A 17,549-nucleotide genomic window follows, 5' to 3' on the forward strand; every position below is an offset into this window, starting at 1 on the left:
TATAGTCCCATTACCATACAACGCCTAATTTTAGAACTAAATTAGGCTTTGGGTGCCAGCGTGAAGGTAATGAGGGGTAGGACAATTGGCAGAAAGACACATAAGTAATAAAAACAAAGATGATTTTTCAAGCTAAAATGCACATAAAAATGTTTAAGCAGAAACATATTGCAGTATAACCTGTTTTTAACTTAATGTGTCGTGAATACACTTCCATTTCAATAAACATAAACCTATATCATCACTTTTAAGTAACTGTATAGTGTTGCATTATATGTTCTTAACAAAATTGATTTAACCCACTCAGGGATTTCCCTTAATCTTATGACTGATAAAATAGTGATTAGTTTAAAACTGCCCAGCTAAGTAGCTGATAGAATTATACCAGTTGCTAGTGCTTTTTCTGTAGTGTTTGAATTTTTAGATTAAGGACTCCTGACCCTAGTTCTGTCTCAAAGAGATATCACAGAAGATAAAAGCACAACGAATTATTGGTTGTTGTATCAAATTCATAATTCAAAGATTTAAGATTTATCTGGGATCACAGGCTAAATTCCACTAAGAATTTCAACAAGCAGAATTCAATACCAGATGTTTGCTCCTAGTATTAGTCTGTTCAGAGTATGTGTTTAATCAGGGTGATCAGCTGAAACATGAACTTAACATGCATTTCATCACGGCAAACTGTAAATGACTGGTGAAGGGCAAACCACCAGCAACTCCTTATCTCTAAACCAGGAAAACCCTCTTAAGGTTGGAACTAGGGCTTGTTCAACTACCAAATTTCAGCCTCTAATAACACTGGTCCCCAAATCTTGCTAGGTGATTAGAAATTCAAATAAGGTAAAAATGAGATTTTTTTCTGACACTTTTATCTGGTATCAGATGAATCTAGCTTTTGTCTAGGAATAAAGTTGAACTATGAGCAACTACCTAGCATCATCTCCGGAAAATAAAAGTGGATAAACAAATGTTATGATTACATAACAACTCACACAAGCCTATTTCACACCAAGTCACAAGGAAAATTAGAGTAACTGTTCATTCTTTATTTGAATCTCAATTCATTAATACAAATTATTAACCATTTATTTGGAGAATGTCATCAAATGCCCAAGCTCAATATCAGATTAGGGCAGGATCTCTATACAAGCTCAACTTTTTATAAATTTAAAAATTCAGTTAGTTCAGTTTCTCAGAGTGCAGTGTTATAACATCAAGGTCAAGGATTTGGATCCCCATACCCGCCAGCCACCAAAAAAAAAAAAAAAAAAAAAAAAGTCTGGATATAACTGCACAGTAAATCTAACCAATCTCTGAAAGGCTATAAAAGTCAGCCTGACAATAAGAAATAGGTATGCAAAAAGAGGGAGCCAAAAACTCACTAAGATTCACATAAGTGAGAAAGTAATCCAAAATAATTTTTTCAAAGCATGTTTCAATTTTATTTCAGCCAATGCCAATTTTATTTAACCTTTACACTTGGCAATCCTTTGTCACAATAACTGAAAAAAAAATCTTCCCCTAACACAGGAAAATTGAATTAGCATCATCTGGAACCCAAGTCTGACACAAGATGGCAGTATAAGAAAAAGGCTTTAATTTCCTCTCCCAGAGTTTTGAGTGTAATCTAAATTTTGAGGTGAAATACAGACTGGACTTGCAGTCCATCACTGCAGACAACCTTCAGTCTATTCCCTACTCTTAACCTAATTACTAGCTAGAAAATGTTTTTTTTAACACATGTAATGACCATTTAAAACTTATTAGCTAAAAATATTACAATTATGCTTTTATCCGTGCTCCTTTTCATGTTAAGTGTGGAGATTTAAAAATCCGTAAGGTCAATACAATTTAGCCAGAAAGAACAGACTCATGAAAATTAATGTACCAGGAAGTAAGTGGCAGAGAACAATAAGGTTAAGAAAAGAGAAGAAAAAAAGAAGAAAAAGTATTGGTCAAGGAAATCTTCATGAAGAAAAAAACGTGGGTCTTGAGTGGACCTTAAAGTTGCATGTTCAAAAAGTAACTACTCACCATATATGGGCACTTAATTAAAATTAAAAATTAAATTTCTCTGTCACACTAGTTACATTTTAATTGCTCAATAATTACATGTGACTAATGACTGCCATATTAGATGGTAGAACATTTCTGTTATCACAGACAGTTCTATTGGATATCAATGCCTTAAAGGATGGGTGACTTAATAAGCTGACAGAGAGGAAGCAGTGGCTATCATTCTTAAAAATCCCTACCATCTGTCAAGCACTATAAAAATTGTTTCATTCAGTCTTCACAATCCCATATTTACAAAGAAAATTGAGGCTCAGAGAAGTTATATAAACATCCTAAGGCTTCCTAACAAGTAAGAGCTAGGATTTAAATCCAGTTGTCAAAACTCTTCATCACCATGGTACCCTCCTACATGGAATAAGAAGCAAAGCTGCAGAAGACGGTTTGCTTTAGAATGTTTTTAGAATTATATACTGGCTCAGTAGGTGGGAAAGCAACTGAGGTGCTGTAAGTACCTCAGAGAGATATAACCAGCATTATTTTACTCCTTCATTGTCCTATACTTGAATAATGTAAAATGTTTTCAGATCAGCAGCATACAAGATTAAGAAAAGCTGGCTGGTTAGCTCAGTTGTTTAGAGCCTAGCCTTTTGACACCAAGGTTATGGTTCAGATCCCTGTAACTGGCTAGCCACCAAAAAATATACAATATATATTAACTGAGGGAACATAGATAGGAAGCAAGACATGGTGTCAGAGATTTTTTTTTTTTTTTAAGATGACTGGTAAGGGGATCTTAACCCTTGACTTGGTGTTGTCAGCAACACATTCTCCCAAGTGAGCTACCCAGCCATCCCTATATGGGGATCCGAATCCATGGCCTCGGTGTCATCAGCACCACACTCTCCCAAGTGAGCCACGGGCTGGCCCTAGAGATTTCTATAGTTTCTCTATTGAAGAGGACAATTTCTCTGTTTATCTCAACGCACAAACAAAAGCCAGATTGCAAGAGACGTGGTCTTTGTGTCCTTGACACATAGCACAAAGCCTAGCACCTAAATCCTGATGTTAAATATGTAATGCCTTTTCCAATGTGTGATGCTCCCTAGTCATCTAGTCATAGGATTCTAGTCATACTTCAGCAAGTGTAGTTCTACCATTCAAAGGCCATTTCATATTTACTAAGTATTTTGTAAACACTCCATAAACAATCAAAAACTCACTCATTTTATTGACGGTGGGCAGTTGCTTCAAAGTCCTGGTTTTCAGGGGCCAGCCTGTGGCTCACTCAGGAGAGTGTGGTGCTGATAACACCAAGGCCACGGGTTCAGATCCCTATATAGGGATGGCCGGTTCGCTCACTGGCTGAGCGTGGTGCTGACAACACCAAGTCAAGCGTTAAGATCCCCTTACTGGTCATCTTTTTAAAACAACAACAACAAAAAAAAAAAAGTACTGGTTTTCAGTACCAAAAGGTTTATTTTACATGTGGGAACAGATGCTTTATGAGGCCTAACACAAACTACGAATTAATAGTACTAAATCAGCAGATGCTTTTGTTTTAAGATTGTATTTTACTCACTTCCATTCCAATTTACTCAGTACCTACTGTGTGCCTAGCATTACGGGATACAAAGGTAACTCAAAGAAACTCTAATCTTTTTTAGATAGAAAAGACACACATGCATGTAATGCAGAAAACTTAAGCCAGTATGTCTTGCAAAATTCAAGTACTTTCCTTTATGGCCCCATCAGCTGTTAGACCTTCCTATTGAGTATGTCCAATGCCACTTGATTTTTAGGGAGTCTGAGATGTTACGGAGACTTTCACAGGGTCACTTCTGGGCTAGCACACAACGTGCTGAAGACTCAGGCCTTGGATTTTATCTTCAACCTAAAACAAAAGGAAAATAACACAAAACTTTGTAAATAGGAAATAAATGCTAAGGTGATCACTTGGCATAGTTTTCCTTTAGAAATAGTTCTCTAAGGCACTGCTATCAGAACAGACTCTAAGTTTTAGTTCCTACTCACTGTCAGCTGTTTTAGCTAGTACTGATTGCTTTAACCTCTAAGTGCAGGAGGAATCTACTCAGAGAATATATGAAATAAAAATGGTGAAGTTAGAAACTCGAACTAACCACATAGCTCATCCCAAGCTCATCCCACTATTTTACCCAGTCCCAGTCCCATGGCTGGTGGAACAAATAAAAATGAAATGGAAATATAGTGCCTGAGGGTTTTGGATCAACACAACATAATAAGTTATATTTTAAGTTATAAGAATTTACGTTTAAGAATAAGTTGTATTTTAAGTTGTAAATTAAAATCAGGATGCAAGAGGCAGTAAAATCTTCCCTACTCTGTTAACTTGCTATTTTATCTATTTCATAATACTTTGCCTATCTTAGAATTTTTAAATCTCTTTCCATACATTAACCTCATTTTGCAAGTACTATGTCATCTTCAGTTTATGGGTACTCAGGTAAGGTTTAGAGACCACACGGCAGGCAACTTAGCTTACTGGTCAAGATAATGGATTTTTTTTTTTGTATATTATTTTTCCCCAGCTTTATTAAGATGCAATTAACAAATAAAAATTGTATATATTTACAGTGTACAATGTGATGTTTTGATAGACATACACATTGTGAAATGATTGTCAACGTATATAACAACATATACATCACATCACTTTGCATGTGTGTGTGGTAAAAATACTTAAGATCTACTCTCCTAGCAATTTCAAGTATACAAAATATGTTGTTATTATTATTAACTATAGTCACCATGCTGTCCAATATATTTCCAGAGCTTATTCCTCCTAACTGAAACTTTGTCCTCTTTGACCAGCATCTTCCCATTCCCACCTCTCATTACTCCCAGTCCCTGGCAACCACCATTCTACTTTCTGCTTCTATGAGTTCAACTTTTTAGATTCCACATATAAGTGAGATCATGTGATATTTTTCTATGCTTGGCTTGTTTCACTTAGCAAAATACCCTCTAGGTTTATCCGCATTGTCCCAAATGACAGAATTTCCTTCTTTTAAAAGGCTGAATAGTATTCCACTGTATATATACACACACACACACATATATATAGTGTATATATATTATATATATGTGTGTATATATACCCACTACATTTTCTTTATCCATTCATCTGTTGGTGAACACTTACATTGATTCCATTATCTTGACTATTGTGAATAATGCTACAATGAACATGGGAAAGCAGATACCTCTTTGACATACTGATTTTATTTCCTTTGGATATACGCACAGAACTGGGATTGCTGGATCATACGGTAGTTCCATTTTTAATTTTTTGAGGAAACTCCATACTGTTTTCCATAAAGGTTGCACTAATTTACTTATCTGTTAGAACTTCTGTGGAGAGTAAATGAGGTAATAAATATACTCTGCACAGTAGCTGGCATGGAGTTAAATGTTTAACATGTTGTTTCAATTACTTGTCTAAGCTCAACCAGCTAGTGAGCAGGAATGCAGATATTCTGCATAAAAATTTCACTTTTCACAGTAATCCTGAAGCCAGAAAGATCATTCATATACTCAAAAGGTCCCTTCAATTTCATGATACTGTGTTTTTTAAGAAAAACAAAAACAAAAAAACACACGTTTGCTTCCCCCTTCCCTTCATTCCCTACTTAACAATGAAGGCTCCAGTGTATTCTATATAAAGTTACTTCTTAACAAAAGCATACTTCCATTGGAAAGAACTTCATTTTTGTTCCCAACTAGCAAAACCTCCTAATTGAAAAACTAGGTAAGTCACAAGACATGAAGTAAACCTTTAAGACTTAAACAGCTTTGGAGAAATTCCCAAGACTTCCTCTTTTATTTTGCATATTTATATACTAAAAAACATTTCAGCTTTTCCTAACTTAATGCTAAAATGAGTTTACTTGCTCAATACCATAATTTCAGGAATATAGTGAAATTACACTCAAGGACACTAGGCAAAACTTTTCATGAGAAAAAAGATACCCAAAATATTTATTATAAATAAATAAGTACTGCTTACTTCTAGAAGGCACTTAACATTTATTGTACACTGATCAGTGCCTGACCTTTATATATCTTATTTTATCTTTTGCAAGCTGAGCCTCCGAATGGCTCACTGTCTCTCCTAAGGTCACTGGAGCAGTAAACTGCAGCACTGGAAATTGAATCTAGCCTTGCACTAAGATACAGTTCCCCGATCTTTTTCAATATATCTTAAGCTCTTTAGGACACCCTCATAACAGTGGCAACATTACAATTAGAAACTCCTCTTAGGGCTCACTAAAATCATCTGTCTTCAGAGTTTGCTGCCTAATCGCACTAAGAAAGCTTGAATGCTCTGAGCAAATGTCTTCTACGGCTCCCACAAAACCAGTAAGGACCTGGACCTTACAGACACTCACCATAGATCTAAGATTTACTGGGCTGAACTCCTCCTCAAGATCTACCCCAACCCAGGGAGATATTAATGAAAACAGCATCAGGGTAATAACGGTATCTTATCCTCCAAGCAAAATGAAGCCAGGCGTTTTTCAAGAACACGTGCATTCTGCACGTGAAGCAGAGTCTTTTATTCCTGGGTCATTAGGTTTCATGGAAGGAAGGCAAAACCAGTACTGGAGAGGCCCACGTGTAAACAAGCCAGGCAGAGCATTTCACTGTCATCCCCCAACCTCCACATAGCTAAATTTAATTGCCTTATGACTCACACACTCCAATGCTGGCTTGAAAAAACAGTCCTGTCACCTGCTTTTATGGCTTAAATGGAAGAGAAATTCAAAATCATTAGTGGGCAAAATTAAGTGCACACTCACCAGCTTACCAAAATGGAGAGGGAGAGCAAGTGGAGAGAACAGAAAATGGCCTTGGAAAGTGGCTTCAGAATCTGATTGGCTAATAAGTTCAAGGAGGACTCTCTAGTCCTCTACCTTAAAAGGTACTGAAATGATGCAATCCCCTCTTTTATCCACTTCTTGCACTGTTTTTAGATTGAATTTCTCCAGCCATGTTTCCTTCGGGGTTAATGTACTTAGCGCAAGCAAACAGGCTTATTAAAGCTATTTATACATGTCCTTGGTTAGATGAATCTGTTGCATTCTGTTCAAAACAATTCTCATCCCTTTAGGATAACTTGCTATCCTATGTGACCTCAACACCATTTATTTATGCAAGGACAGGTTTCATTATAAACAGTATAAATCCATTCAAGTTAAAATTTACCTTCAGGGCCATCTTCAAGTAACAAGGCTTAGAGGATAAAAGATGGGTGATTAACTGTATACACTTTAAGGTAAAATTTAGTTGATTTTGAATCTAAGCCTAATATCTAAACCTCAGTTTTCTCAAATATAAAAAGAGAAAAAATATGATGACATCTTCCTCCTATGATTGTGAGAATACTTCTTCCCACATTTTAGGGCTGGCTGGTTAGCTCAGTTGGTTAGAGTATGGTGCTGATAACACCAAGGTCCAGGGTTTGATCCCTGTACCAGCCAGCCTCCAAAAAAAAAAAAAAAGAAGATAATAATTTCACCCTATCCACCCTGATTTCACCTTACTAGAAATTACTATTAATTCCAATCCACTTCAGTTTACCTGCCTCAAATTTCCCAACATTCAGCATCAAATGCTAGTTTATTGTTTCATAATTGATTCAATTAATTGTAACTTCTAAAGTCAAAACTACTTCATTTATTGAATGTTTACTATAAACTAGGAATGGTGCTAAGAACTTTACATTCATTACTTTCTTTAATCTCCACAATAATACAAGAATGTAGGCATTTTCATTTTAACTATTTTATAGAAAAGGAAACAGAGATTAAGGAGCATGTCTGTTTAGCAAATGGTAAAGTCAGGATTCAGACCCCAGTCATCCAACTTTAGAGCCCAAACTCAACCACCACATTGCACTGCCTCCTATTGTATGATTTCAGAAGATCCCAGAAGGGCCGGCCCGTGGCTCACTCGGGAGAGTGCGGTGCTAATAACACCAAGGCCATGGGTTCGGATCCCTCTATAGGGATGGCCGGTTCGTGAGCGTGGTCCTGACAACCCTAAGCCAAGGGTTAAGATCCCCTTGCCGGTCATCTTTAAAAAAATAAATAAATTTTTTAAAAAAAGAAAAAAAGAAGATCCCAGAAAGCAAAATATTCTTTTTTAAAAAAATTGCCATCAAATACCTAAACTCATGTATTTCGGGGTGGGGGGTGGGGGTGGGGGTGTGTGTGGGGTGTGTGGTGTGTGTGGTGTGTGTGGGTGTGTGTGTGTGTGTGTGTGTGTGTGTGTGTGTGTGTGTGTGTGTGTGACCGGTTTGGTGTCGCCTGCACCGCGCTCAGCCAGTGAGCGCACACCGGCCATCCCTATATAGGATCCGAACCTGCGGCCTCGGCGTTCCCAGCGCTGCACTCGCCCGCAGAGGGAGCCACGGGTTCGGCCCCTGTATTTCAGGTTTTAATACTCATACACTATAAGATTCTCCCCAGCTGGTAATATCAAAATTTTTGTGCACAGTAAAATAACTTTGAAATTGTTTAAAAGTACTTTCCTGAGACACATCTTCAGAGATTCAAATTCAGTGCGTGGGACTCAGCAATATGTATTTTAATAAGCACCCTCAGATGCTTCTGATGGATTTAACTGAGGGTCACCCGGTGGAGAACACTGACTTAAGTACTGTCGTTTAAGGATGTTAGCACTGCTAAAATGAGAAAACTCCTGGAAATGGCAGCACTCTTAGGAAATTTTTCATTTATAATTTATTCAGAATGAAGTGTCTAACACCCGTTTGTTGGTAACTAAAAATAAAGAAGCGGCTGGCCGCTTAGCTCAGTTGGTTAGAGTGTGGTGCTGATAACAAGGTCAAGGGTTGGGATCTCCAAACCAGCCAGTTGCCAAAAAACAAATAAATAAAAAGCATATCCTTTTCATTCCACATCTAGTTATTGAACTTCGAGAAATAATGTGCTCAAAGAGGCATGTACAAAGAAGAATGTTCATTTTCGCACTGGTTGTAACAGTAAAACAATTAGAAACACCCATGTCTATCCAAAGGAGAATCATTAAATTAAGATACAACTATTCTAAGAAATAATACACACTAGAGAACAAAATAGATTTGCATGTACTGACATGTTAAGTGAAAAAATCCAAGTTGCAGAATAAACACATGCAATGTGCTCACATTTATGCAATACGTCCCCCTCTTGCAAAGGAAAAAAAAAAAAGGTAAAATAAAATATTTCTACACATGCATATCTTTGTATGAGAATGAAAAAAATATATATATCTGGAAGGAGACACACCAAACTAATAACTGCACAGGTTACCAGTGGTTCCTAAGAAGATGAGTGGATGGAGGGAATGAAGGGAGAATTTTTTTTTTTTAAATAAAGATGACCAGTAAGGGGATCTTAACCCTTGACTTGGTCTTGTTAGCACCACACTCTCCCAAGTGAGCCACAGGCCAGCCCTTTTTATGTTTTTGAGTATCTGTAATGTTTTACAAAAATAATGTTTTCCTGTTTAAATAATGAAACAGTACTCTTCCCCAAAATAAAGAGATCCAAGGGCCGGCCCGTGGCTCACTCGGGAGAGTGCGGTGCTGATAACACCAAGGCCCCGGGTTCGGATCCCATATACGGATGGCCGGTTCGCTCACTGGCTGAGCGTGGTGCTGACAACACCAAGTTAAGGGTTAAGATCCCCTTACCGGTCATCTTTAAAAAAAAAAAAAAAAAGAGATCCAAGAGTAGATTTTAGTATAGAGGTGAGAAAAGAAGACCCCAAACCTCTAAAGCAGAAAGACCATTGAATGACTATCTCCCTAAAGTGAGCCTAGGACTCTGGAGATTGGGCCTTCTACATGTTCGCCAACTCTAAGCTACTACTTTCCTCTTTTTTATAGGCTTTAGACCTCTCCACTTTATTTTTTTTTAACCAGGGTAACTGTGCATAGACTTCTCCACTTTAAACTCTCTCTTGAGAATTCTCTCCTCCCAATGTTGTAGCAAGTAGAAGGCTGTCCTCAACATCCCTTTCCCTAGCTATTCCTGAAGACGAGCACACAAATTCCTTTAAATGGTGTTCCTAATCCATGGTTTTGCTAATCACTGTTGGGAAATTGACAGTTTCATTTATAACAACATAAAACAATACTAAAAACTACACATGTGGAATTTTAAAACTTCTTAAATCTTATTAGTTTCCATCAATCATTGATCTTTCGGATTCTGAGTTTCTTTCTTGAGCAATTCTCAAGAGAGTGAGGTTCAATAAAATCTCACCCTTCCTTCAGAACTCCCACTTTTTCAAGACACACTCACCCCTTGCTACTTGACATCCTGCCTTATTTAGTACCTCATTCAACAAATATCATTGAAAGCTAGATACTGTCCCAGGCATTGTTTATACAGCAGTAAACGAAACATACAAAGCCCTTGCTCACTTGGAGCTTACATCTGGTGAAAGGAGTCAGATACCCTAAACGTTAAACAAATATATGTCAGTTTGTAATTAGTACCATGGAAAAAAATAAAGCAGAATAAGAAGCTACAGAGTAATGGTGGAAGTGATGTTACTTATATGAAATGGTCAAGGAAGGCGCCACTGCTACTGAAAAGACGACATTTGAACAAAGATCTGAAAAAACTGAGGACAGCAGGTCAGGTAGAGCAAAAGCCTCTAGGCAGAAGTGTGACTGGGATGTTTGAGAAAGTGGAAAGAGTCCAGCATGGCTGAGAGGAGTAAGCAAAGGAAAAAGTAATAGTAGATGAAATCAAAGTACTGGAGTGAGAGGCAGCTTATATAGATCATTGCACAGATCAACAAGGCTCTTTGAGCAAGGTCATCATCCTATCATCATAAGATGATATAACCACTCTACAGAACAGCGAATTGGAAAATAATAGTAGGGAACTAATCAGACCCTGTCTTTCGGGATGAATGCAGGAGTCAGGCTACCCCTTTTTCAGCCATAGGGCCTAAGGATTCTTGGACAATTTAGGGAAAGAGAGATAGCAAAGTTGTTCTTAGTAAGACATTGGTAAATAACAATCCCCCATCCCCTCACATACACCCTGAATTTGTGTAAGAATTCATATCTTACATATCTATAGTTACCAAATGATATAAAAATTATATAGCATCACTGATTTATCCTATTATTCTCGATTCTTTGTGGTACCACTATAAACAAAAACAAAAAGAAAGCAAACAGAAGTCCCCCCAATACACCCTTTTCAGAAAACTCTCTTCTCATTCCCCTTTCCAGTCCCCTCCTGTGGCAGCTACTCTGTTCATCTCCCTGATGATCATGCACTTAAATGTCGCTTCATTTCTTCTCTACTTTCATTCTTCTATAGGGCTCATCTCCCTATTGGCATAAAGTCCTGATCTAGGATGCATTCTGGGCCCCTTTGCTTTAACCACAACCCTTCCTAGCCAGGCTTGTTGTCTATTTCCTTCCTACTTCTCTGGGCCTGTAGTTTCTTCCCTTTCCTACCTTATCCCTTCAGTATCCATGCTGATACGTGTTCTCTTCTTTTTTCCCCATTAATCAGGCTCTGGGGGTCTCTTGAAACTTTGCTATGATTTTGCTTTCCAAAAGTTGAACAATTTTATGGAATTCATGAAAATGCCATCTTGTTTTAATGTGCTTTATAATTTACAAATACTCAAATTTCTCAAGTATTTAATTAAAATCATAGATTTAAAATATCAGACTTTCTCTGTGTTGGGGAAATAGAATGGTGTGGTCAGGACCCTCACCTCGGGTCTAGTTGGGTGTGGTACAGCACATCCTTTGTAAGCAAATTGTGTGTGTGTGTGTGTGTGTGTGTGTGTGTGTGTGTGTGTGTGTGTGTGTGTGTGTGTGTGTAGTTAGTGTGCATGCGTGCCAACGTATCTTTTTAATTTTGTTACTATTCTTGTGTTCCTCAGAGTTTGTGAAGCATGCTGGCTGACTAGTTCCTTGGGCGGATACCGCTCCACACAGCCATGCAGCTATGCTTTCCAACCTACGGCTTCCAAGGACCTATTTGCCGGTTACCTAGCTCATAGACCTGTGTGTAAGGGGTCTGGTGACCCAGTCTGTCGTGTGAGGGGTCTGGTGACCCAGCCTGGTGTGTAAAGGGTTTGTGACCCAGTCTGTGAACAGGCTTGAGGGGTCTGTGAGCTCCAGACCCAGCCCTAGCTTGACAAATGGCCCAGTCAGGGCAGGATTATGGACAAAATTAAGAGTGTGATAATTGGCATAGTCTTCGACAGGATTCTGAGCAGGTACAGGAGCCAAAAGCCCTTGGAAGAAGGAAGAAATGTGGCTACTTTTGAACATGCTCTGCCCTGTGGCCACCTTCCTGTGGACTGGGATCTAGTCGCTGCTCACCGTACTGCAAGTCAGCATAGACCAGGCACTACAACGCAAAACCCCTTGGAAAGGGGAGGAAATATGGCTGTTCTTGAGCATGTGGTGCCCAGTGGCCACTTTTCTGCTGACCGGAGCCTAGCTATTGCTCACTATGCTGCAAACTGATCGAGATTTGCGGCAGGAAGCAGAGATGTTGGAAGCACGGACGGTTGTCCTGGAGGATGATGTGCAGCGACTGGCCACTTCTGCCTCTCATACCAGGGAAGACCAACCCAGTGGTGAGTTGGGGGAAACTGTGCGTCTCCAAGCACGACCTGCTGTGCATAATTGAGACAGTAAAGCAGCAGAAACAGGGAGCGGCCCTGGCTGCTACAGCAATGAGACCTATGGGTGGATGGTGTAACGTGCTCTAGAGGCAATGTAGTAAACGCGTGTTCCATTTGTCTAAAGGCAAAAGGCTCAGAGGGTGCCACTTAAATCCAATGGCCAGCCAGGTGCTGTAAAACCTGAGAAAAGAGTGCCACGTGCAGATGGGCAGATGACCCGAGGACGGGTGCCCCTGCAGAATTTCAAGTATGTTTTCACTTCTTGAAAAGGTGGAAAAGTTAGCCTCTATTACTACGTGCCTGTCTCAGTGGCAGCAGTTACAAAAGAGCCACAGATATGCACAAGGGTGAGGGAGCCACTCCTTGATGGACTGGGCGAATGTAGCTGCTTGAACTGTGTGGGTGAATGCTGCAAAACTGCCTGAGACTGAGTGAGTAGCCAGTGTAAGCCGAGCTGATTGAAGTAAATCAACAGCCAGTATGTAAAGGGAAGCAGAGGATAAAGATTTGGAAAGTTTGCAGCCTAGCCAAGTAGTAGAGTAACTGAGAGCAGGAGAAAAACACAAGGGTGAAGCAGATAAACTGTTTGCTAATTAGGCATTATCTTGGTGGTGAAGCAGTAAGATGCTAAAAACCAGGACAAAGGGAAAATGCCCTAAAGGCATTTGAGAGGTCTAGATGGGTGCCCCACCCATCACAGGTCCTGAGGGCATTTGAGAAGTTTGGGAGAGTGCCCCTCCCATCCTAGAAGAACTGAGTTGTCCTGGAGGACAGACCTTGGGCACAGCTGCCCTTGGCAAACTGTTCCCTGCATCCCAGCCGCTCTGGCTGGAGCAATCCTGCCTCAGCACCTCTGAAGAGCAAAAGCTGAAAACCTTGGTGGCATTCACTGTTGTGTTAAGTTTGCAGGCCAGCAGTATGTGAGAGCAGTGGAGGCGTGGCAGCCTCCACCTTTATTTCAGAAGATGTATGAAAGAAGCTGGGGGACTCCCTGCTGCAGAGGTGGAGCTGCTGTAGAGGTCATCTACGGAGCAATGTGGAGCAGAAAAGTAGGGTCAGAGCCCCTGCAGAGAACCCCCACTGAGGAAATGTCTAGTGGAGCCAAGATGGTGGGACTGCCACCAGGAGCCCAGAGCTGTGGGGCTGTTGGCAGTGTGCAGCACCAGCCTGGAAAAGCCACAGACACCAAGGCAGCTCAATGTTCTGCACTTGGTGGAGCTGTAGGAGTGAGGTTGCCCAACATTTAGGGGTCCAGGTGCCCCAGTGTGCTTAACGTTTGCCCTGTTTGGGTTTTGGATTTGTTTGGGGACTGTTTTTCCTTTCTATTCCTCCCTTCTGGAATGGAAATGTGTACCCAATGTCTGTCCCACTATATCTTGGAAGTAGATAAACTTGTTTTTGACTCTACAGGTTCACTGCTGAAAGGACTTTTGCTTTTGGTCTCAGAGGAAACTTTGGACTTTTGAGTTGGTGCTGCAACAAGCTAAAGACTTTTGGGACTGGGATGGAATGTGTAATGTGTGAATGTAAGGGTCATTTATCCTTGTGAAGGGAACATTGTGGAAGGTTCTGAATGTGTAGATTGTCCAGTGAGGGAACTGAAGAGGTGGATTGTTGGGAAAATAGAATGGTTTGGTCAGGATTCTCACCTCGGGTCCGGTTGGGTGTGGTACAGCACATCCTTTGTAAGCAAATTGTGTGTGGGGGGGGGAGTTAGTGCATATGCATGTCAACGTATCTTTTTAATTTTGTTGCTATTCTTGTGTTAAGAGTTTGTGAAGCATGCTGGCTGACTAGTTCCTTGGGCAGATGCCACTCCGCACAGCCATGCTTTCCAACCTACAGCTTCCAAGGACCTATTTGTTGGTTACCTAGCTCATAGACCTGTGTGTGAAGGGTCTGGTGACCCAGCCTGGCGTGTGAGGGGTCTGGTGACCCAGCCTGGTGTGTGAAGCGTTTGTGACCCAGTCTGTGAACAGGCTTGAGGGGTCTGTGGGCTCCAGACCCAGACCTAGCTCGACAAATGGCCCAGTTGGGGCAGGATTACAGGCAGATAAAAGACCATGACACTCTGACTTAAGCTGCTTAAAAAACTTACAAAAATATGAGTATAAAGCTGAGCTATGAAGTCACATTTACACTCTACAAATACTATTCTTTATAATTGTTTTTGTCTTTTTTCTCCCCCTTCTCCTCTTCCTCCTCTCTCTTCTTCTTCTTCATCTTTCTTCTGCTATTATTACTCCTCATTACATTTTATGTATCCTCAGGATATGTTTCCTAGGATTTCAGAAATGTTACCAAATTCTATTTCTCAACTTTCTTGGAACCCAAGTAAAGAAAATAAATTTTACATATTTATTTATTGCTTCAGACCATTTGAGGTTGCAAGATCTTAGTTATGAATTAAATGATTCTTTACCAGGATATGAGTCCTAGTTGCTCAGTTCAATGTGATACAGATTCAAACAATGGGTCATTAGAAAGAGTCCCTTTTGGTTTTAAAGGCCTAATTTGTTTAATCTCAACCATCATTAATTTCTGCTTTTCACATAGTTTTTACTTTGATTTTCCCCCAAATTATGTACCTTTTATGTTTAGCTTGATTGATCCATTTTTCTGTCATTATAATATGTTGATCTAGACTACTGATAAAATAGAGAATCTAAATAAACCTCAGGAATACCACTTTATAATCAGTAATATCCACTAAAACGTTTACTTACCAGAATATGAAGGATTAATTTGCAGTTTGCTCTTCTCTTTAGAATATTTGACTGATTTATCCTTTTTCCTTAATATTTTTCTTTCTATTTTAACACTTTTAACCATACAGAAAAGCAGAGAGAAGAATATAATGGACATCTATATGCCCATTATCTAGACTTAACAATTGTCTAGATTTTGCCATATTTGCTTCATCCGATTATTTTGGCTAAAGCATTTTAAAGTAGTTTCAGATATCATGATGTCTCACCCCTAAATTCTACAACATAAGTTTTTTCAAACAGGGCATTTTAAAACCACAACTAGAATATAGTTTTAACACCTGCTAAATAATTCTTCCAAATCATCTACTTCTTAGTCCATATCTACATATCCTTTTTGCTTCCAAAAGGTCTTTTGTTGGTGGTTTGTTCAAACTAGCATCCAAAAAACAAATATTTGGTTGTCATGCTTCAAAGGCTCTTTTAATCTAGAGCAGTCCCTTATTATTTTTTTCTCATAATAATAATTTATTGAAGACACAGGTGTCCTGTGGAATGTTAATTTGCATTTTTCATACTCTGTGAGCCTGAATATTTTTTCCTTGTACTTACTTACTATAACGCAAACTATTTATTCATATCTTTTTGTCCACTTATCTCTGGAGGTTTTGGTTTTACTTATGAAAATAAATTTGTTGAATAGTTTCTTCTGGTTACTGGTGGCATGATTTAATGATACTTTAGTTATACTTACTTTGTATCTGACTATAAGTTATATGTTCAAAATACATTCTCTGTAATTCTCACTCTGACCACCATAAAAAAAAAAAAAAAGCAAAGAAAAGAAACTAAACAAAAACTAAAAAAAGACATTTTAAAAAATGTGTGGGATGTTAATTACTATCATGAAACTGAAGAATACATCAGCCTAGTAGATAAGAACATAACTTGGAGTCACCCAGATACAACCCTGCCTTGGTAACTATGTATTATGGGCTGACCTGTGTCTCCCCCAAATATATATGTTAAAGTCCTAACATCCAGCACTTCAGAATGTGACTATGTTTGGAAATAGGGCCTTTAAAGAGGTAATTTAGGTAAAATATCATATGGGTGGTCACTATTATCCTAAGAAAAGGAGATTAGGACATAGACACAGAGGGAAGATCATGGGAAGACAAGAGAGGAAGACAGCCATCTACAGCCAAGGAGAGAGGTTTAGAAGAAACAACCCTGTTGACACCTTTATCTCACACTTTTAGCCTCCAGAATCACGAGAAAATTAATTTGTTGTTTAAACCACCCAGTTGGTGGTATGTAGTTAGGGCAGCCCTAGCAATATACTGTGTGATCTTGAATAAGTTACTTAAATTTTTCAAAAGCTCATTTCTTCAGTTATAAAATGGAGATAATAATAATACCTGCCTCATAGGGTTGTTGTGAGAATTAAATAATGTACGTAAAGCTCACAACATGGTAAGCACTAAATAAGTTATAGCTATTATCATTATGAAGATTAAATGAGGTTATGCATATAAAGCACTTAGTTCAGTGTCTAGTACACAAAGAAACCTATTAAGTATTAGCTATTTTTAATAAATTTTCAATTTTTATTAGATTTTTTTCTATCTCCAAATTATTGCCTTTTAGACCCAGTCTAATTCATTTGTGTCAAAATCAAGTCAGATGCAACAGGCTTTGACCTACCACTCACACAGGTTAACCAATCCAATCCAATAAACATTTATTGAGCTCCTACATGTTGTCAGATTTATTTCGTTACTTGATATGCTTTGATGTTACTGCAAAAAGTACCTTTTCTAAAAATTTTACTTCTAGTTATTTGAAGCTCTTTTATAAAGATGCAATTTATTTTTATGTTATTTTCTTTCAGGCTTGCTAAGCATTCGTATTAAGTTAAAAATTTTATGCTGTAGTGTCCCTGGATTTTTTTTATATTCATAATCAGATCACATGCAAATAATGAGAATTTTGTTTTTTTTCTTTCTAAACTTTACATTTTTTCGGGTTCAGATCCTTATACTGGCCAGCCACCAAAAAAATAAATATATAAACTTTACATATATTTAAAGTAAACTTTAAATA

General features: G+C 38.6%; 1 non-coding gene across 1 annotated transcript; it reads right to left on the bottom strand.

Moving 5' to 3' along the window:
• Window positions 1-609: 609 nt before the first annotated feature.
• On the bottom strand, window positions 610-686 carry LOC134374461 (small nucleolar RNA SNORD126). Its single transcript, XR_010023305.1, has one exon. It is a non-coding gene; the product is annotated as a small nucleolar RNA SNORD126 (small nucleolar RNA).
• Window positions 687-17,549: the final 16,863 nt, after the last annotated feature.

The sequence above is a fragment of the Cynocephalus volans genome, chromosome 3 (assembly GCF_027409185.1).
Source record: "Cynocephalus volans isolate mCynVol1 chromosome 3, mCynVol1.pri, whole genome shotgun sequence".
Classification (NCBI taxonomy): domain Eukaryota; kingdom Metazoa; phylum Chordata; class Mammalia; order Dermoptera; family Cynocephalidae; genus Cynocephalus; species Cynocephalus volans.